The 21,874-nt window shown below is 42.6% G+C and overlaps 1 pseudogene; it reads right to left on the minus strand.

The window, feature by feature from the left end:
• Positions 1-1,162: 1,162 nt before the first annotated feature.
• LOC101603865 lies at positions 1,163-20,567 on the minus strand (annotated as a pseudogene).
• Between the last annotated feature and the right edge of the window lie 1,307 nt (positions 20,568-21,874).

Genomic DNA, 21,874 nt, shown 5'->3' on the forward strand with positions numbered 1-21,874 from the left:
TCTAGAATAGGAATTTTGTAGAATGCAAGAAACGCTAGAACATTATTAGCTCAATACATTGTTTTCTTTGTTAACAGTATGCCATCTTTCTTTATAAGAAGAATTTCAATAAAATCCATATAAAATGTACAAGATTTGTGAAATTGAGAAAAATTGAGACTTGATTTTAAATGGGAAACATATTAGATACTTGCCCCTAGACAGACAAATGCATAAAGTAAGTCAAAATAAAACAGACCTCATTTCTTTTATCATGTAACTGACTAGTGACTCTCATTTTTTTTAAATGTTAAAATCCAAGTATCTTTCAACAGTCAGTTTCGTGTGTATTACTAGAATCCCACCCAAACCCCACTTGGAATCTGAGGTACTTCCAACCTTAATAGCAAGAATTAGACTGTCACAGGTAAGGAGTGTTTCATGGGACTCAAGTATTTGCAAGTTCTTTATCACAATTCTTTAGTGTCTTTTTCCAATAATAAACATGGAGCTGATTTCCTGTTCTCTCTAGAGTGTGAATCATTAGTCACTCACTTAGCTGTTCCCCTTGGGCTGTGGCACCCAGTCTCATCTGGGTGAGTCATTTGCGAGGCTGGACAGAGAGGTGTTGGTGAAAGAAGCTGTTCTGAAGGGGATTTTGTCCATGTGGCTTGCATAGCAGTGATGTTAGCTATCCTTGTAGCTGAGGGATCCAGACATGGGGAGTGGGCAGACTGGAGCTTTCAAAGCCAAATTTTCATAATGATTTTTCTACTATGTTTGTTCTAATAACCATATAAAAATATCATCGAGTCTATAGAAAACAAAATGTTTTCTGACTATATAGGGCCCAGTTGGCTCTCTGCTATAGTCTGACACATCTAGAATAATGTTAAGTTTTTCTTAAGGAGATCCTGCTGGACTTATGGCTTCACAGCTAGACCAGTAGCCAGAAATATTTTTTTTGCTGTTGTTTTAATTGCCACTTTATTGCAAGATGGTAGCATTAATTACAAATTGCTAATTTTAGTCAGGCAACAAGTTGTTGCAAACTGCTTTCAAAAGTGATCACCAAAGTATTCATGATGCAGAGTAAAGATGAGGAAAATCTGACTGGCCGGTAGATTTCTAACCCATGAAATGAATTCTTAGGAAAGGTTCACTGTGATTTCAATCGACAGTAATACAGGAGCCCATGAGGCAGACTAGTTTCCATTTAGTTCACTGTTTCTGGTGGTCTCAACTGAGAATGTTGTATTTACATAACGGGTTGGGCCTGAGCCTTCTTTGAGAGCAGCTTCAGATCTGCTATGCACTTGGCAATCGTCTCCTTTTCCTGCTGGGCAGAGATGCTCTGCACCACGTTCTTCTCCACCCAGTTGATCATGTGTCTTGCTCCTTTTGGCACATCATATCCTGCACAGAAATATGATAGTCCAGGCGATTCTTCACTTCTTTGTACACTTTATGTAGCTGTTCCTGGTAAGTGACCTCCAAGGCCATAGCAGTGTTATTCCTCTGAACATCAAAAAGGTAGTGGCACTTCTGAGTGAGTGCCTGCTGTGACTTCTCCAATTCAACCACATCCTGGATTTGTTTGATGGATGCCTGCTTTACTTCTTCCAGCTGAGCAATTTTTTGCTCATTGAGTTTATCAATAAATTCTGCAACAGAGGCACTATATTTTTAAATTACATAGACAAGTAACCCTACTACTGATATGGTAGAAAAGGTCTCTGGGGTAATCACATAGATTTCTTTGGATAGACAATACAAGATAAGCCCAGTTCCAAGCACGTAGGGTCCTGTTACACCAGTTTTAGGATAAAGAAACTGGAAAAATTCCTCGGGGATCAGCCCAAGATGTACTTTTCCTCCATATTCAGAAAGAGGTGGTACAGGGGCAAGTTGTGGCTGCCCAGTGTGGAATATCCTTGTTGCCTGCAATGTCCCGGGTCCCAGGAAAGGACCACCCAAGACAGCATGACCAGCCAAGGTTCTGGGAATGGAATTCGTTTCCCTGTGACCCCACAGGGAGACTTGTCAGGGACACGAACAAGATGGCCCAGAAATATTTTTATGGTAAAATTTACTGTTGAATTTCGGTACTTAAAAGAATTTGAAGAGTCTAAAGATATAGGCAAAGGATCCTCCCTAGCCCCGTGGTAAAGTGATGAGAACCTGGGATTTGTGGGGAGAAGTGAGGAGACTGCTGCTGAGCCTTGTCACGTAGGCACACACTGTCACAGTGGGTTAATAGCACCAGAAGAGAATGTGCTTCCTCCAAAGGGTGAGAATTGCTGCCAATGTTCCCTTACTTCTCTTGCCCTCTGTACCATTATCTTAGTGGCCGAGGCATACAAAAGTGATGGTCAAGTAAGGCTTCTCTCTGGCTGCCCCATTCCTTTCTCTTTTAGCACTGTTTTCTAGTTTGGAACCATATTATCTAGGCTTTCTTGCTATCCCCCCCTGGCAAGGGGTAGCAGTCACTTTTGTGTTGCAGGGACAAAACACCTGAGCAAAAGCAGCTTATGGAAAGACAGGGTTTATTTCTACTTATACTCATGAGGGCAGTTTCATCATGGTAAGGAAAGTATGGCAGGCCTGAGCAGGATGCCTGGATCACACCTTCACATCAGTGAGCTCTAAACACCCAGTGGCATGGCCCCAAACAATCTCCAGGTCTGCCCCCAGTGACACACCTCCTCCAGCTAGGCTCCACCTCCCATATTGCCACCAGAGGGAAACCACATACTCAAAACACATGAGCCTATGGGGGATATTGCATTTATACCACCACACAGGGTCTCTTGCTCTTTGATGCCTTTGCTTAAGCCTGACATCTTCATCCTGGGCAGCATTTTACTCTTCTGTCATCCATGAAAAGATTTCCTGTTCTCTGCTGTTTCAAAATCTTGATGGCTAGTTGAGTAACAGGGATATGTGATGAACACTTGGTGCTAAGATTTCAAAAGAAAATTGTTTTTCTGTGTTTTTACACTCCAAATTTAAAAGGCCAATTTGAGCCAACAGTTTTTTTTAATCCTAAGGATTAACTCTAATATTAAAATTTGAATTTTTTAAAAAATATCTTATTTATTTATTTGAAAGAGAGACAGAGGAAGAGGCAGCTAGAGAGAGAAAGAGAGAATGAGTGCTCCAGGGCCTCTAGCCACTGTAAATACACTCTTAGATACATGCGCCACCTCGTGCATTTGGCTTTATATGGGTACTGGGGAATTGAACCTGGGTCCTTTGACTTTGCAAGCAAGCTCCTTAACTGCTAAGCCGTCTCTCCAGGCCCAAAATTTGAAATTTTTCAGGCTCATGGTAGAAATACTTGTAGGGAGATGGGTCTTTGTTTCTTTAAAATGTGCCTTTCAGGTGACTCTCTTTTCCACTTATGTCAAACAGGCAACTTACTTTTTATTTAACCCTGAAGCTCACATGCACCTACTACACAATTAGTTAGAGCAAGTGGTGGACTGGTCACTGGTTATCTATTTATGACAAGAGCCATCCACTCAGGGTTTCTTAAGAAGTATGACTCAGAGCCTATCTTGCTAAAGGGCTGTGGCTGACTTCATACAATTTTCAGATACTTTGGGCATCTGCTGTTTGTCCTCCAGGCCTCACTTGCATTGCTCTACCTTTCTGTTGTTTTACAGTGATGTAATCCTTAGAAGCAACTGACGTGACATAGGCTAGGTTTAGCAGACATTTCCATGTGAAACACTGACCTTTCTTTATAGTAGACTCCTTTCAGAGGCCGGAATTGTCATATGCAAGACAGAAAATCTTTATAACTCTTGAAGAGAAAAAAAAAAAAATCTATCAACTGCTTTAGAGCAGGATAAACATGACACAGGAAAAGGAAATCTGGGAAACTGATCTTTCCCATACTTTTGGCTCTCTAGCTGACTGACTTCCTAAAGTGCTGGAGCTATAAATGTTAAGTTTGGCTTAAAGAAGTCCTCAGTGAGAAATATTACCCTGAAGTTTTTAAAGGAAAAAAGTTAAAAACATTTATTACATGTTAATAGTGACTAATGTTACAACCCTTGGCTTATAGGAATTCAGTGTTCAAACTTCTAATTTGTCAAGGCATAATTTACTCACAGTTCATAAACACACATTAAGTATTCAACAAGAAACATGTGGTCTTCTAGAAATTTCTAAAAGATTGCAATATCAACTTCTTTCAACTGAGAAGGAAGGCTCGTGGTGCATTGTTTGCAAGTGGACACCAGTGAAAGAGACCTGAAATCTATTAAGAAACTCCATTAGGACTATGTTTTCCACTCGGGGGCTCCTTGCACTTAGATGTGGTCATTAGAATTACAACTTTACCCATTGGATGAGCTTAGCACCTTTAGAGGAAGAACTGATAGCTGTTTCTATGACTAGAGCTCTTTAGAAAGCTTTAGATTCTTAAAACCCATGTGTTACTCTAGAAAAATGCGATCCAAGTAATTTTATGAGGGTGAGTAGAGGCTCTGCAGAGAATGTAGATGCCAAGAATACAACAGTGGGTAACTTATACCATCTCCCAGACAAAACACCTGACTTTGTTCAAGGGAGAGTTTTGAGACAAAGAGAAAGAAGATCTTCCTTCCTATTACTAAATCAATGCACGTTTGGTGTACCAAGCTTGGAAACTCCAGAAGACCAAAAATCAGAATAAAAATTGCTTCTAATACTGTCAATCAAACACAATTGTCGTTTGTTCATATATATTGTATGTCTTTTTCGTCCATATATACAATCAACCCACTTTCTTTAATAAGAATGGTGTTATTCCCATTTAACGTGCATTTTTAAAAGATATGCTTTTTGAAACTGCTTCTTTGACTTAAAAATACAACCTGAAATCTAAAAAGAGATTTCTGGCAGAAAGGGTCTAAGATAGTTGGAGTGGAGAGGGATCAAGAAAGAGAAACCAGAATTGAGGAAAGCCAGCCACAAAGACATAGCAAACCAAAGACTTCCCACAGTGTTCCCTATCCAGCGGAAACAGGAGTAACCCCATTCTTTTTTAAAGTCAGCATATCAAGCTTAGAGGCCAATGCAAGAATTCATGACCAAAGACTTGGTTGGTTCAATTCCAGGTTCCTTCTCTTATAAGCAAGATTCTGAGCATCTCTGAGTCTTTGATTCAAGAAAATCTACTGAACAGTTTATCATGGGTGAGTCCAGGGTGCTTCCTGTGTTCTTATTATCCTAACAATAACTTTGTAGGGAAAGAATTGCCAACTGTGTTCTGATCGGAAACAGGTACAAGGTCAGAAAGGCTGACTGTCCCGGCATGGGACAGAGCCCAAGCCTAGATGTAGGTGTCCTTCCCTTGTGCTGTTGCTGCTTATCCCTTGTGTGTGAATCAGGGCCACAAATATATGTCCTTAGTCCTTCATTGTGTGTCGAGAGTGAATGACCCACTGCATGTAAAATACCAAGCACAGTGGACAAAGTTTTGTTCATATTTTCTCAAACAAGTCCAACTTCAAACCATGTACTTTAATGCAAGCTTGGATCTCTAGTCTGCCCTTCAGACACCATGTGCAATCCCAGAAAGGTATATGCAGTCTCTTCCAGTGTGACTTTTATCTGGCCCAGCATTTTGCAATGTTCCTTCATGTCTTCTGTTTGCCCAAACAGCTCCCCATTACCCCTCAGTTAAAGTTCATTTCAGTCTGTATGTTGATGGCAGACCAAGAGTCTCAGCAAGTTACAACACAGCTTGCTGCACCGTGGACAAAATAAACCACATTCTGCACCAGGTCCAGACACTTTGAAGAAATGTAAGATGACTTTAAAAAGATTGATTTTGGATAAATAAAACTCCAGCTTGCAAAAGAGGCTCTTTCCAGATGTCCAGCCAGGAGCCCCCAGGTGCAAGTGAATCAGCAGACGGGGCCCTCTCATCCAGACAGCACAGGACCCATGTGTCCACAGGCAGCTGGGCAGCGGCTGAGCTCATGGCTGTGCCTCCCTTCAGATGTGGCCAGGCTGGGGCTGATTCAGGGAGAAACACTACTTCTCATTGAGTCACGAGCCAGTCCTGGAACTGTGCTGGGTTTTACTTGAATAATTTCACCAGTATCCATGGTCTAGACTGGAGCTTCCCCAGCTGACAGCTGAGCCCAGTGTGGCAGGATAAGTGGTCTCACAGCAGGAACGTGAGTGATGGTGGGTGACAGGGGTAGGTGGCACTGGGGAGAATAAGTCACTTACAAAAAAAAGTTCAATCAACGCAGAAACGTTTTGGAGACCAATTTGAAATTCATCAGACTGACTTAAGAGCTGATACAAATCTAGGGAGAGATTTATATGTTGCAGTAGCGTTTTCTTCCTCCCGAAAGGTTGCTGCATTAGGTTATCATGGAGTAGAATTGCTGTGAGGGCCTACAGTTCGCTATGGTCTATAGTCATGACAATAAGAGGAGCAAAACAATATAGCTTTGCTGATAGTTAGGGAGCTAACATTCCTTGTAGAAGGAGAAGAAGATGCATATCAGACCCTCACCTGGGATTCCAGCCAGAAACCTTTCTTGATGATAACTGTGCACAGTCTTGGGGGATGCTAGAGTATGCAGGCAGAGGTTTCTGGAGGTGGACTTCTAAGTGGCACAGCTTTCTTGAGTCAATACCCTTGCTAGAGTGGGAGCTTTTGGGGATGTCGTTGCCCTGAAGTCACCCATGTTCCTGTAAGTTACCCAATAAGCAAGCTCATTGGATCACCACGTTGGATTCGTATGGAATTGTTTCATCTGTTGATTCCCTTTCTGGAGTAGACACTTCTTAATGTCTTCCTAGGAAAAGTCATACAACAGATTGTCTAAACAGGGATGTGACAAACTAAAGATGCATCTGGGAGAAGCAATTATGTGACCTTTACTCTGGGCAATAACACAAGTGACTTGGGCGGAGCCATCTGAGAGTAGATCTTTCCCCATGTGGAAGCTGTCCACTTGTTGTGGTGACTTTATGGGGTCCTTTCTATGGGTGGTAAAACATTCTATCCTGACTTTCCCTCTGGGAATGCAAAGGGGTCACGGGGCTCAAGAAAGTCCTTAATGAAAGAATTGGGGAAAACAAAGACTGAGAAGGATAATTATATTTATTGAGGGAAGTACAGCCAAGGCAAGATACCCACGTGGCTAGAGATCCCACATGAAGGGCCTGGAGAAACTGTGGAAAGAAAAGTGAGAAAAGAAAGTCCAAGGAGCTCCTGCCATGTGGGGAGCTCGAGGGGATAAAGAACTCATGTGGAGAGTAAAGGTTAGGGGGACCTCCCAGCTGAGCCTGGGCCGAGACAGGTCAGTTCCAGTTGAGGGAAATACCCACAGCTGGAAGTTCCCAAGTGGTCAGAGTGCCTGCCTTCCCCTTGCAAAGGTATCTGTGACCTTATAGTGACACCAAGTTCTGGGGTCTGAACTTGATCAGCCATAATGTTTAAATCCTATGAAAGACCTCCCTCCCAGGAGAGGTCCTCGTTGTTTGTGAAAAAAACAGGTTCAGGGAGCTAGGCAAGAGATAAGTCAGATCATCTTTTGATTTCTAGCAAGTGCAGACTTTCCTGCCTTTTCTTACTTCTACTGGTCTAGCCACCCTAACTGTACACTGTCCTCAGGAAGACACTTCATCCTAGTTTCATATGGACAAGTGGCTGCCATGTCATTTATCTGCATGTGACACGGGATGACATGCCTCCCTTCTTGCTGTGGTACCCGTTGCATGACTTCTACTGTGGGTGATAAGACAAGGAAGTAAGGCTGAGGTGTCTTCCCAGAGGTAAAGTCAAGATAGAGTAACCACAGGGAAAAGTCGAGGTTATGGCCACCTCTCTCTATGGTATAGGATGACATGCTTTCAAGTGTGGTGGCAGTTGTGGTATGAAGAATAAAACATAACTGTGGTGTGAGAGAGGCAGTGTCTGATGCCCAGTTCATTAGGCCAGACAGGATTGTGTTCATTGTAGAATTCTGTCTATCAGAGTTTTACTTGATATTAAACAAGTAATTATAGAAAAAAAATAATTAGAACTGTGCAAAACTTCATGAAGGAGCATTGCAGATTCCACACCATGTTAGAGAGTGATTGCTTGGATGTTAGCCTCAGAGCTCCTCCCCATCCTCCAACCAACAGGCCCAAACTGAGCTCTTCCTTCAAAGGACCTACCAGCTCCATGGGGTATCTAGCCAATCTGTCTCCTTTATGCAACCCACCTCTCCACAAGCCCCCTCCCATCAGCCAGTCCCTCACTACCCATCGGCGTGGACTTAAAGTCCCAGGCACCATTTCCTTCTCTTTCTCCTTTTTAAAAATTTATTTGTAGGGGTTCAGGCACCCCATTTATTTATTTATTTGACAGAGCAAGAAAGAGGTAGAAAGAGAGAGAGAAGAGGAGAGAGAGAGAGAATGGGTAAGCCAGGGCTTTCAGCTTCTGCAAATGAACTCCAGACATTGCGTGCTTGCATCGCTGTGTGTCTGGCTTATGCGGGACCTGGAGATTTAAACATGAGTTCTTAGGCTTTGCAGGCCAGTGCCTTAACCACTAAGCCGTCTCTCCAGTGCTCTTTCTTTTGTTGCCATGGGTGCATGTATTTTCTCTCCTGTTTTATGTTTCAGACTCTTACTCTTTCTTTATATACATACCTTCCTTTTTTAAGCCCATTTTTCTGTTTCTTTATCTTTCTACTCACAATTATGGGTTTGCTCACACCCTTCGCCCCTGCGCTCACTCATCCACCGTCCACTGCCTTTGGCACGCACGGTGGTCCTCTCCCCTTCCCTAGCAGTGAGCAGTGGGCCCCTCTTCCTCCCTCTTCAAAGCTGCACCACCCTGAGCAACAGCAGCTGATTCTCTAGCTCCTCGCCTTCCCTTTGCCCCTCTTTGAACCACTAATAAACCTCTCATGTCCTATTTGAACTTCCATTTACGTTTACCTTGGGAATGTATACCAGATGAGCCTGGATCAGCCAGGGTAAGATAGAAAGGGGAATGGGGCCAGGAGGGAACCGAGCCATAGAAAGACAACATTAAGGGGGAAAGAATTCAGCCCCAAATGAAACAAAGTGAAATTTTTCTCTTGTTTATCCAATTACCCCAAATACTTAGTGTAGCAGACAGCTTCAGGTTCGCTGAGATGAACTTCCAGACCAGGCATAGTTATGGAGGAAGGGATTTATTGAAGCTTACAGATCCAGGGGAAGTTCCATAATGGCAGAAGAAGCTGGCCTGCCTTCACAGGACCAAGCAGAGAGAGAGAGAAGTACAAGCCAAAAGCCAAAAAAGCACAGCACACTTCAGCAACTCCAGCTAGGTACACATCACATATCTTTAGATTGAAATCTGAAACCCACCACCACACCTAAAGATCCACCCAGTGATATTGCCTCCAGCCAGGTGGCTGCAGAATGCAAACTACAAACAAATAAACAACTGAATACATTGGGGGCCATCTATTCTATTCAAACCACCACACTTAGTTTCTGAAAGTTGAGCATTTTCAACATGAAGGAGCATAGATAGTTAGTTCCAAGGTCACTCTGCTTCTCTGTGTGTGCACATGTGTGTGTGCATGTGAATGTGCATGCACATGCATGTGGAGGCCAGAAATTGATGTCAAGTATCATCTTTAAGCCTTCTGCAACTTATATTTTCTTCCAATTTTTTTCAAGGCAGGGTCTCACTCTAGCCCAGGCTGACCTGGAATTCACTATGTAGTCTCAGGGTGGCCTCGAACTCATGGTGATCCTCCTACTTCTGCCTCCCGAGTGCTGGGATTAAAGGCGTGCGCCACCACACCTGACTCTTCTCCACCCTTTTTTTTTTTTTTAATTTTATTTATTTATTTGAGAGAGACAGACACAGAGAGAAAGACAGATAGAGGGAGAGAGAGAGAATGGGCGCGCCAGGGCTTTCAGCCTCTGCAAACGAACTCCAGACACGTGTGCCCCCTTGTGCATCTGGCTAACGTGGGACCTGGGGAACCGAGCCTCGAACCAGGGTCCTTAGGCTTCACAGGCAAGCGCTTAACCGCTACGCCATCTCTACAGCCCTTCTCTACTCTTTTTATTGAGACACAGCCTCTTGCTGAACCTTACTGATTTGTTTAGACTAACTAGCCGGTTAGCCCCAGGGATTCACCTCTCCCTGCCTCCCCAGCTCTGGGATCACAGACCCTCACCATCATAGCTGGCATTTGACATGGTACTGGGGATCTGGGCTCTGGTCTTCATACTAGCACAGCCAGCGCTTTGCCTACTTTACCTAACCCCATGTTATACTTGTTTTACTGAAAACCTCAATGTCATCTGTCTGAGTTTCTCCTATCACAGGGTTATGAGGAACAACACAGTGTCAAAACCAGTCCCAGGAGGAGACGGTCTCGAGTGAGTCATGCATATATATTTTGCAAACTGGCAAAAATAATCCAAGAGCCTGAAGGTTTGTGTGGTTCCATTTCTTACAGCTCCACATTAGAACAGTCAAGCATTATCTTCTGTATTTGAACTCTACAACAGTCCTCTACTCAGAATAAATGGATAAAAAAAAAAAAAAAAAGAAAAAGAAAAAAAGCCAGTGCTCAAGCTGGAAATGCTCTTGTCAGCACTTTGAGAAAGCTAACAGATGGGAAGCTTTTTGCCCACTCCTTAATAAATATGTGCTGATTTCGGCAAAGAGTTGTGAAATCCCACAGGGTCTCTAAAATACCCCTTCCTCTATCAACCCAGAAGCCAAATTTATCTTGCCAAAATGGGCAAAAACATGAAATAACTAAAATGACCCCAAACATGTGTCTAATATATGTGCCAAATTTAAAAATGGACAGTTTTCATTTGATCAAATTATAGGTCTTTTCCCACTAAAGTCCACCTTCTGTGCTTGACCATCAGATGTTTTAATTAAATGTCTTTTATTGGAAAGATTCTAGAAAGAGGACTTGGAGTATAAATGTTTGAAGGTGAAAGTACCAAAATCACATCTGTTCACAACTCTACCCACGATGGCAACGGCCCACAAGTTTACTGCATGGGAGGTAAACCTTTCCCTCGGACAAAGACAACACTTTAGTGCTGTAGCTGGAGCCCCATTCACGGTCACTCTCTGGTGACCAAGCTGGATCTCTTTTACCAGCTGACTGCATATGCAGAAAAGCCCCCGTGCTGGGAGAAGTCAGCTCGTCCTGGCCACGTTCCTGCCCAAACCCTCAGGGCTCCATCTTTCCCGCCTCTGTTTCCCAGCGCTTCCTTTCTTTCCCTGCGCTTCAGATCTTGGCTTTCTATTCCATCAGCTCACAACATGGAAACAAGTAGGATCTTAGAAACAGCTGAGGAGCCTCCCTTCTTTTGGTTGTGATGTCTATGACTAATTCACAAACACAGGGTTATGAGTCACCCCAAATTCCTTGAGCCCCTGATGACCATGTTAGGTAGGTTCTGAGGCCCAAGTCAAGCACCAAAGGGCTTTTTGTCTTGCTCTTACTTTACACACAGTTGACAAGAGGCTCTGTTTTTGTGGTTGGCTTCTCTGTGGCCCTGTTGCTCTTTGTCCCAGGAACAGGCCTGTTTACTAAGGTTTTGTTTCCTTAAATCACCTGTTAATCAGAATTCCTGGGGTTCTTCTCAGCATTCTCTCCCTGAGATTCTGATTTAGGGATTAGGTTTGGTATTCTTAACACACTCCCCTGAGAGATCCTTTCAAGTGGCAACTATTCAGAAAATCTGGGTTTCACTTCCCAACAGTATTTTTAAGGGCAACTGTTAAAAGTGGGGGGGGGGGACTTCCAACAGGGTGATTTATGGCTTAGTGGGTAAATTTAGAAGTCCCTTGTGTTGTCTGGTGGGTGTGCCTCAGTCACAAACATTTGAACAGACTTCGTTTTCAATGAGCTTCTCCTGAATCTCCATTCATTTGTTTAACAAATACTGTGTGACATCTGCTCTTGACACGAGGCATATGATAGTAATAATAAGAAGACTGACCTGGTCCTGAGAGCTTATATTCTGAGTAAAAGACAGAACTGTAGTCCTTTTTAAAACATGATCCTCATATATTTCCAGCGAAAACACCCATCCCATCCAAGGGCCCTGCAGATGAAACCATGGAATGACAGAGGTTCACAATTCACGTACATATTGTTGAATACCCAGCACACATCAGAATCTGCTGTGGATAGCTTGGGTGCACTAGTGAACACAACAGGAAATATCTCACGTGGTGCTTCTGTGGAACTGACCATCTATGGGGGATGTTGGGGAGATACTAGCCAATGTACTTAATAAATAAATCTAACATGGCTAATATGTTGGGTATTGAATTGGATATAGCAGGGTATTGATATTATAAAAGGAAAACCCCTCAAATAAGTAAGTAGATAGAAAATGCCTGTGAAAAGACAGTTGATAATGCCCCACTGTCAAGGGGAGATTGTAATGAATTGAAAAAGTCTAAGATTCTCAACCTGGAACCAAGACCCTAAGAAGGGAGGGCATCAAGTGTGTGTGTGTGTGTGTGTGTGTGTGTGTGTATGTGTGTGTGATGAGCATATGGCATGTGTAGTGGATGCACGTGCATGAGCTGATGCACTGCCCCGTGAACTCACTGGAGGCAGCCCAAGTAGAACATTAGGTACCTCCCTCCATTACTCACCCTCCTATTCTTCCTTGTGATCGAGTCTCTTATTGATTCTGGAGTTTGGTGTTCATGAGTCCCAGTGAGTTTCTGCATAGGACTGAGGTCACAAGTATGCATGGCTATAACTGGCTATTCACATGGGTTTTGGACATTCAAATTTTGGGCTGTCTCAGGTCCTCCACAAGGCTATGTGTCTGTTCAGGAAGCACACGTGACTGCTGGGTCATCTCTCCTGCACCTAGTATTTTGAGGAGCAGGAGAGCCACAGGGCCAGTGAGAGCAGGGGCAGGCTGAGGTTACTGACGGTCTTGCAGGCTGTTTTGGGTGAAGTGGGGAGGCATTGCAGGGGTCTGAGCAATGGGTGATAGGAAGTGATATGTTATTACAGTGCCACTGTGGCTGCTGTGTTGAGACCATAAAGGGGTGAGGATGAAGATCACCAACCAACCACCTTTAACACCACCTGACAGCGTCCAGATCTGGGAAAGTGAGAGATGTGCCTTCCCAAGACACCGGCAAGGAATTCCTGAGGCACCAGCAGGGAAACTCTCTAGGCTCACAGGGTTGTATGTTCAGGAATGTTCATTGGGCTCTTGCAAGTAATAACAAAAAGTAGTCAGCATGTCCATGAGTGGGAGAATGAATCTATAAATTATGGCTCACTAATTCCATGGAACACTCCACAATAATTAAAAGGAATGAGCTAGAGCTATGCTGCCAATGAAGATACAGTCCTCAAATATAAAAATGGGGCAATAAAAATCAAGTTGCAGAAGGATAGTTATATGATAAATTTAAGACACCAAAATAACACTGTACACATTCAGTTTAAAAAGGTGAGAGAATTATAAGTTCAAATGAAGGATACCTATTTTGAGAAATTCTATGTAGCAATCTGTAAAGTTTTTTAGTCAATTTTTATTTCTATGTCAAAAAATAATAATTACAATTTTAGTATATTTCATGTCATTTCAATTTGCTGGTGTTTCTAAACAAAACTATAAGTTCCTAGTTTGGGGGTTCAGAATCCAATACCCCCAAATACAACACTGCAGCATTCCTACTACTTTGAGGTGCAGGAGACTGGAAGACCTCTAAAGCAAGGTCTTGGCTGATTTTCTCCCATCATCTCATTTCCTATCCCTTTCTGTCTCCTGAAGCAAAATGCAGAAACCAGGGCTGGAGAGATGGCTTAGCGGTTAAGCACTTGCCTGTGAAGACTAAGGACCCTGTTTCAAGGCTTGATTCCCCAGGATCCACGTTAGCCAGATGCACAAGGGGACACACATGTCTGGAGTTCATTTGCAGTGGCTGGAGGCCCTGGCATGTCCATTCTCTCCCTCTCTCTTTCTGCCTGTTGCTCTCAAACAAATAAATAAAAATTAAAAAAAGAAAACAGAAAAATGCAGAAACCAGAATTCTTTTTACTCAAAACAGGTTATGGACTCTGTCACCCCTCTCCTGCTAAGCAATCCATAAAACTTTGGAATGTCGCTTATTCCCTTTTATCTTCTGTGTAAGACCCTCCTTCCAGAGGGCTCAGGACTGCACCCAGAAGGTAGAAAACCACACAGAGAGGCCAGAAGAATGAGAACATATGCTTTGCTGCTCCCTGCCCCTGTACCAGCCTGTCTTGCCAGAGCATACCCTTCCTTCCCCTGTTCATGTTTCTTCATGCCTATCCATTCCTTACCAAACCTAAGCACAAAAATAGACAGTTTTGCTTTCTTCTCTGGGCCTTCATTTCTGAAGATTCCCACATGACATAAAACTTTGATTCAATAAATTTGGCAAACTTTTCTTTGGCATTGTGTCTTTTTTTTTTTAATATTTCATTTTTATTTATTTATTTATTTGACAGAGAGAAAGAGAGAGAATGGGCACGCTAAGGCCTCCAGCCACTGCAAACGAACTCTGGATGCATGCACCCCCTTGTGCATCTGGCTAACGTGGGTCCTGGGAAATCAAACCTGGGTCCTTTAGCTTTGCAGGCGAACACCTTAACTGCTAAGCCATCCCTCCAGCCCGCAATGTGTCTTTTTTATATGAGTATCAGCTGTGACTCTCACTGCCTTCACACCTGTAGTTTTTCTTTCTTTAAGTCTTTCTGACTACCACTTTCTTTGGAACACTTTCCTCAACATTTAATGTTCTTTTTTTTTTTTAAATTATTTATTTATTTATTTATTTATTTGAGAGCGACAGACACAGAGAGAAAGACAGATAGAGGGAGAGAGAGAGAATGGGCGCGCCAGGGCTTCCAGCCTCTGCAAGCGAACTCCAGATGCGTGCGCCCCCTTGTGCATCTGGCTAACGTGGGACCTGGGGAACCGAGCCTCGAACCGGGGTCCTTAGGCTTCACAGGCAAGCGCTTAACCGCTAAGCCATCTCTCCAGCCCTAATGTTCTTTATAATATTGGTAATATAGATCAGCCACCTGAATTAAAAACAGTGCTTCCTACTCTTATGTCACTAAGGTAGAAAGTGTCTTCAGCCAGGCTCTAAGGGTCATGAATTTGGCCTCAAGGACTGGCAATTAGTGGCCCCAATCACAACACTCCAGTTGCTGTCTTACTTGACTGTTTGCAAAAGCAGGCAAGATGGTACAGAGACCCTATTATTTTATGTAGCTGGAGTGTTATTAACAGAAGAGCCATCTGAACAAAGTATATGTCAGCGAGTGACAAGCATGCTTTGAATAATATACTGATGCTAATTTCTCTTCTTCTCTGTCTCTGCTTCTCTCCTGCCTTTGTACAAGAGGCTCCATTTAAAACAAGTGTTTTCAGATTGGAGTACATTATGGCAAAGAGCCCGGACGAGGTGGATTTAGTGCACTGAAGTTCTGTTTTCAATTATCTAGAATCCACGAAACCACAGGCTTGGGGTTTAGATGGGTAATTTCAACATTTGCCTTTCCAATGTAAATGTATAAAATATAAGCTGTTTAGCAGTCCTGGGGTCTTTTTTGGTGACATGGGTCTCATCTTTCTAGTAGAGGGCCTGCTGCATAGGCTTATCACAAAAACAGGTTTACAGGGCCTTCATTAATATGTCTGCAAACTGACCAGACACTGGGATATGTAATCCATTTTTTCTTTAACACATATTTAGCTTAATATATTTCATTATGCTAATTTTGAAAAGAAGGTGGTTTATTTTTCTTTTTCTTACAAGTCCAGCACATTTTCCACAGACAAAGAAAACCTCTTACTGTTACAGTACTTTATTAGATTGTTATACAAGAATTTCCATTTTAATATAGGAAAGTTTCTGACTTGAGATCACATGATGTGGAAGAAAAAAGAAGAGTGGTACAGCCAGTGGAAAGCAGAGAGAGCAGAAAAAGGAAAAGCAGAAAGGAAGACTATCTATAGCTTGCTGAGTGTGGACAGAAACAGCCTTACATATGTTGGGTCCACCCATGGCAGAAACTTTCTTAAAAAATATTTAAATTTTTTTATTTATTTGAGAGAGCAAGAGGAGAAAGAGGGAGAAAGCGAGAGCGAGAGCAAAAGAGAGAGAGGGGGGGGGAATGAATTTGGGCATACCAGGGTCTCTAGCCATTGCAAACAAACTCTAGACACATGCGCCGCCTTGTACATCCAGTTTTACGTGGGTCCTGGGGAATCAGACCTGGGTCCTTTGGTTTTGCCAGCAAGTGCCTTAATCACTAAGACATCTCTCCAGTCCAGAAACTCCTTGAATTCAGTTGACATCAGAACATCCTTGTGCAAAATTGAACCTAACTCTTTGTTTGCAGCAATGGCTAGCATTGACCTGTTTTATGTTCTCTCGCCCCTTCCAAGGTCGTCAAGGTCCACTTTAGAGCAGGCTATTGGAAGCTTCAAGAACATCACCATATCCATTCACAGTTTCTTAGGTTTGATTGAAAAAAATAAGTAGTTGGAGTCATAAGTCACTCAAGTCACCTAATATTGCTTAGAGTGTCCATTTTCTCATCTGTAGTAGGGATAATAAGAAACTTACTCCACTGACCTCAGAGTGTTCTTTGGAAAGCTAATGGTAAAAATAAAAGTGTTTTTACGTGGGACTATGATATTTATCTTATATTACTATGATTAATAATAATATAATGACTGAGAATTTATATGTTAGCATATAATCTGACCCTAAGTTTCTCTGTCCAATAGGGAAATCACTAGCCAATGTAGGTATCAAAATAAAGGTTATATTAGATTAAAATTAAATAAGTTTAAAACTCAGTTACTCATTAATATTCACTACATTCCAAGTGCTGTAGCTACATGTGTCTAGAGGCAACTTGTCAGCATAGCTATTGGAACATTTCTATCATTACAGAAAGTTTTACTGAATTGTGCTGGTCTGAAGTTTGAAGGGATAGGCTTTCAGTTTGCTTGAATATAGCACTATACATAAATGCCTCCCACTTGCAGTATGTTAAAAGGAGATCGAGTGGGGTTGGATTTTTCCAACTAAGTTTAAAACTCAGCCGCGCTCTGCATGAGAGCAATTAAGAGCTCACACAATATTATTGAAAAGTGTGGGCAAAATTTTTTTTGCCACAAATTTTATTTTATCGCAACAAATTTTGAAGCCACAAGATGTTCTTTATGCCATAAAAAAAAAATCTCTCTCCAGCTTGGTCCAGTGGGAACTCACTTCCATCTGATTTACTGTCACTTGGAATTTAAGGCTCACAATGAGATTTATGAACTGCTTTTGGTTACATCATTTTCAAGGAGTGTCAGATGGAGGAGCTTCCATCGAAGTCACAGAAGACAGGTCAACTCCATCCCTGTGTTAACCTGATGGGATGCCAACAGTTTCCAAGTAACTTACCCAGTCCCCTAACAGATCACAGGAGGCATGTAGCCTGCATCTGTCACCCTCTCCTGGGGCAGCTTGCCTGACTGTTTTAAAGGAGTGCTCTGCATAGCATAGGGTCCCACAGAGGGAATTTTAGGAGAACCAACATGAATCGTGCTCGGATCATGAGGCTGATGAGCATTTTCCCTTGTTGCATGCTCATTGCTGTTCAGTGCCTCTTGATTACCTTTTCAGATTATAAATCAATGGGAGTCAATCATCTGCGAGCATCATTTTGGGTTGCAAATTAATGTCTTTGTTAACAACACATGCTTTCATGTTTCCTACTTAGATCTATCTGAAACTCCATAAATACCAATGTGGGATTTTTGACTTTGTGCTTTAACTCTCACAGAAAGTTATCTTGCAGCAGGATAGAAACTCACCTAATAATGGCTTGGTCCATTTGCACAATGCAAGTCTATATTCTGGAAGGACAAAGTGCAGGCTGGGCAGAATGCTAGGTTGAAAAGAGCCCCCGTGTTCCTGAAGTGGAACCCGAAGGGGACTTGACTAGAGACCCTGCTCCCAGGATGTGGTAGAGAAGCACAAACAAGGGGACATTTCAGAAGGCTGCTTGCATGAGTACAGAAGCCACATGTTGGGTCATGATATGCAGAGGCATTTCTCCTACCCATAACTGAGGGGTAACTCCACACTGCATGACCCAGAGGGGGTAGTACATGGATGAGCCTAACAATGGTACCAGTCACTGAGTACACAATTAATTAGTAAAAAAAAGTTAATAAATTTTTAAAAAATGAGTGAAGAGAAAGAGGAGGTTGGCTACAGGTTGACAATGAGGAAAATAGTGATGAGAACATGAGAGTCATTATAGCATTCTATCTACTTTAAAAAAAATTTTTTTAAAATAGTATTTTTTTACACTTTTTTTTTGTTTATTCTAATTTATTTGAGTGCGACAGAGAGAGAAAGAGGCAGAGAGAGAGATAGAGAGGAGAGAGAGAGAATGGGCACACCAGGGCCTCCAGCCATTGCAAACGAACTCCAGACACGTGCGCCCCCTGGTGCATCTGGCTAATGTGGGTCCTGGGGAATCGAGCCTCGAACCGGGGTTCTTAGGCTTCACAGGCAAGCGCTTAACCGCTAAGCCATCTCTCCAGCCTGCATTCTATCTACTTTTATGTTCAAATTTTGTGAGCCATGATCATAATATATTATATATTTGTATGGATATTGTCAATAAGATGTTTTAAATATTTTCAAAAGAAAGTCTAATGGAGGACGTGGTATGTGGATGCCTTTGCTGGATGATATCTTGCGTGAGGCTAGTCTCAGGTGACTTGCTGGAGAAGAGGCACAGGCGTACACAAAGCCCAGGGTGCTGAGAGCTTGAGATGGTAGCTTTGTAGCCAGAAAGAGACAGTTGCATGGAGGAAAAAAAAAAAAAGGATCTTGACAAATCTTGAGGTCAAAGAAGAGAACTGGGGAGAAGTCTTTTCTGTAGAGTGGCTAATACCACTGTCTTGGCACTGACGAGGAAAGGAGAGCATTCATGATGATTTGGGGTCTCCTCCCCTCCCTTCTTAGCCCTCCTTCCACTTCTCATTATTGGTTCTATTGGTAGAGGTGGAAGCAGGCTGTTTTCTTTCTTTGTCTTGTCACTGAGGTTTTTGAAATGCTTGTAACATATGCAATATACTATTGTATATGTTAACTAAAATTTTTAAGTAACACTGGAAATGGATTCAGATTCCTTATGTGCTGTGTTTGTTTTTTAACCACATCATTTTCCCTCCCATTGAAGTGATTTCTTTTCCCTTTAGTCTGGTAATGAGATTGATTGACACCTACATTTTCAGGTATGTTTTTCCATTTCTGGATTGAACCCTTCTTTGTTATCACAATGTTTTAAAATACAGTGATGAATTTATTTTACAGGTCATTATGGTATAAAAATAAATTAGAAACTCATGTATGATGTATACCATGGTTTCTCTTCTTATGTTCAAATTAAAAATATATTCTTGGACTTAGCTATTAGGGTACTTGCCAGCAAAGCCAAGGGACCCAGGTTTAATTCCTCAATACCCATATACAGCTAGATGCGCAAGGTGGTGCGTGTGTCTGGAGTTTGGTGATGGCTGGAGACCCTGGCGTGCCCATTCTTTCTCTCTGTATCTGCCTTTCTCTCTCTTTTAAATAAATAAATAAATAAATAAATAAATAAATAAATAAAATATTTGTTTAAAACTAGGGATGGAGAGATGGCTTAGCAATTAAGGCACTTGTCTGCAAAGCTAAAGGACCAAGGTTTGATTCCCTAGGACCAATATAAGCCTGATGCACAAGGTGGCACATGCATCGGGAGTTCGTTTGCAGTAACCAAATCTCCTAGAGCACCCATTCTCTCTTTCTCTCTCTCTCAAATAAATAAAAATAACATGCTTTTAAAAAGTTTAAAAACCAAATATTTAAAAAAATGTTTTATTTTTTTCAGAAAGAGAATGAGAGGAAGAGAGAAAGAAAGAGAAAGAGGGAGAGAGAGAGAGAGAGAGAGAGAGAGAGAGAGAACAGGAGCACCAAAGCCTCTAGCTACTGCAAGAAAAACTCCAGACAAATGTGCCACTTTGTGCATCTGGCTTTATGTCGGGCTTGGGGAATTGAACCCACCTTGTTAGACTTTTCAGGAAAGTGCCTTAACTACTAAGCCATCTCTCCAGCCCTCATGATCAAATTTTTATGTGAAGTTACTCCAGACATAAAACGATCTAAAGTAGCTTCTCTAGTTTTCCATCCTCTTAAAACAGTTTACATAAAGTAGGAATTATCTTTTTATCAGAGGTCTTATAAAACTTGCCTCCAAAACAAACTGGGCCTTGTTTCATTTGACGTTGGGTGAGGGAGAACATTTTGATTATTGATTTAATGTGGTTTAATGTTAGGTTTGTTCTCTAAGATTATCATTTTTTTAAAAAAGGAGAAGTTCCACACACTGGGCTTACCACATCAGCTCTGGGTGCCAGAGTCTGAAATCAGAGCTTTGGAAGCCTATGGGGTCCCGAAGAGCCCTTCCTTGCTTGACAGCTGGTAGCACTTGCCGGAAACTCTTGGTGCCCTGTAGCTTGTAGTACATCACAGTCACAGGCCATTTTCTGTGTCTCTTCACACTGTCCTTCTACATACAAACCTGCTCCCCTGTGGGCAGGAGCTGTTGGGGATAATGGCAGTCCCCATGCATGCTGAGAACACAGTCTGCCATTGAGCCATAAACCCAGGCCATGTTTGTGTATGGTGTGTAGGTGTATGCATGTCCTTACATTTGTCGTTGAACATGTGTGGGGGTGCACACGTGTGCATGTGCATGTGGAGGCCAGAGGTCAATGCTTTTAAAAAATATTCTATTTATTTATTTGAGAGCAAGAGAAAGGGAGAGAGAGGAAGAGGCAGATAGAGAGAATGGGCGCACCAGCCACTACAACTAACTCCAGATGCATGCGTCACCTTGTGCATCTGGCCTAAGTGAATACCGGGGAATCAAACCTAGGTCCTTAGGCTTTGGAGGCAAGTGCCTTAACCGCTAAGCAATCTCTCCAGCCCCTGAATCACTTTCTACCTTAATCATTGAGACATGGTCTCTCACTGAACCTTAAGCTCACAGATTTGGCTAGACTAGCTGGCCAGTGAGCACCAGGGGATTCCCTGTCTCTGCCTCCAGCCCCAGGTTACAGGTGCAGACCGCACTTGGCATTTTATATGGGTGCTGAGGATCTGAACTAAAATCCTTATGCTTGCACAGCAAGTACTTTATACACTGAGCCATTGCCCCAGAGCTTAGCCCCCTTTTATAAGGATGCCAGTTGCATAAACAAGGCTGTGATAGTTTGAATGTTGTATTGTTTTTTTTTTATGAAAGAGAATGAGAGCAAGGGAGTGGGGGGAGAGAGAGAAAGAGAGAGAATTGGTGTTCCAGGGCCTCCAGCCACTACAATACAACTCCAGATGCATGCACTGTCTTGTGTGCACATGTGACCTTGCATGCTTCCATCACCTTGTGTGTCTGGCTTAGGTGGTATCTGGAGACTTGAACATGATGGGTCCTCAGGCTTCTCAGGCCAACAACTTAACAGCTAAGCCCTCTCTCCAGCCCAACTCAGGTGCTTTATCAAAGCTTGTAACTTGGGTCTCCAGAAGCCTGGCTGGAGGAAGTGTCACTGGGGGCAGATCCTGGAGTCCAAACGAAAGAGTGTTTTTGGGGGGCGGATCTGAATTCCAGACCAGGGAGAGGTTTGAGCTCTGTGGTGGGTCCTGCTTGCTGCTGGTTTGTACTTGCTGTTTTTCATGAGTGCTGGCGGCTGGTGGTGTCTCTGTCTGCTTGGAATTATGAAAGGGAGCCAGATTCTTCTGCCATTGATGGAACTTTCCCTGGATCTGTAAGCTTGA

The sequence above is a fragment of the Jaculus jaculus genome, chromosome 4 (assembly GCF_020740685.1).
Source record: "Jaculus jaculus isolate mJacJac1 chromosome 4, mJacJac1.mat.Y.cur, whole genome shotgun sequence".
Taxonomy (NCBI): Eukaryota; Metazoa; Chordata; class Mammalia; order Rodentia; family Dipodidae; genus Jaculus; species Jaculus jaculus.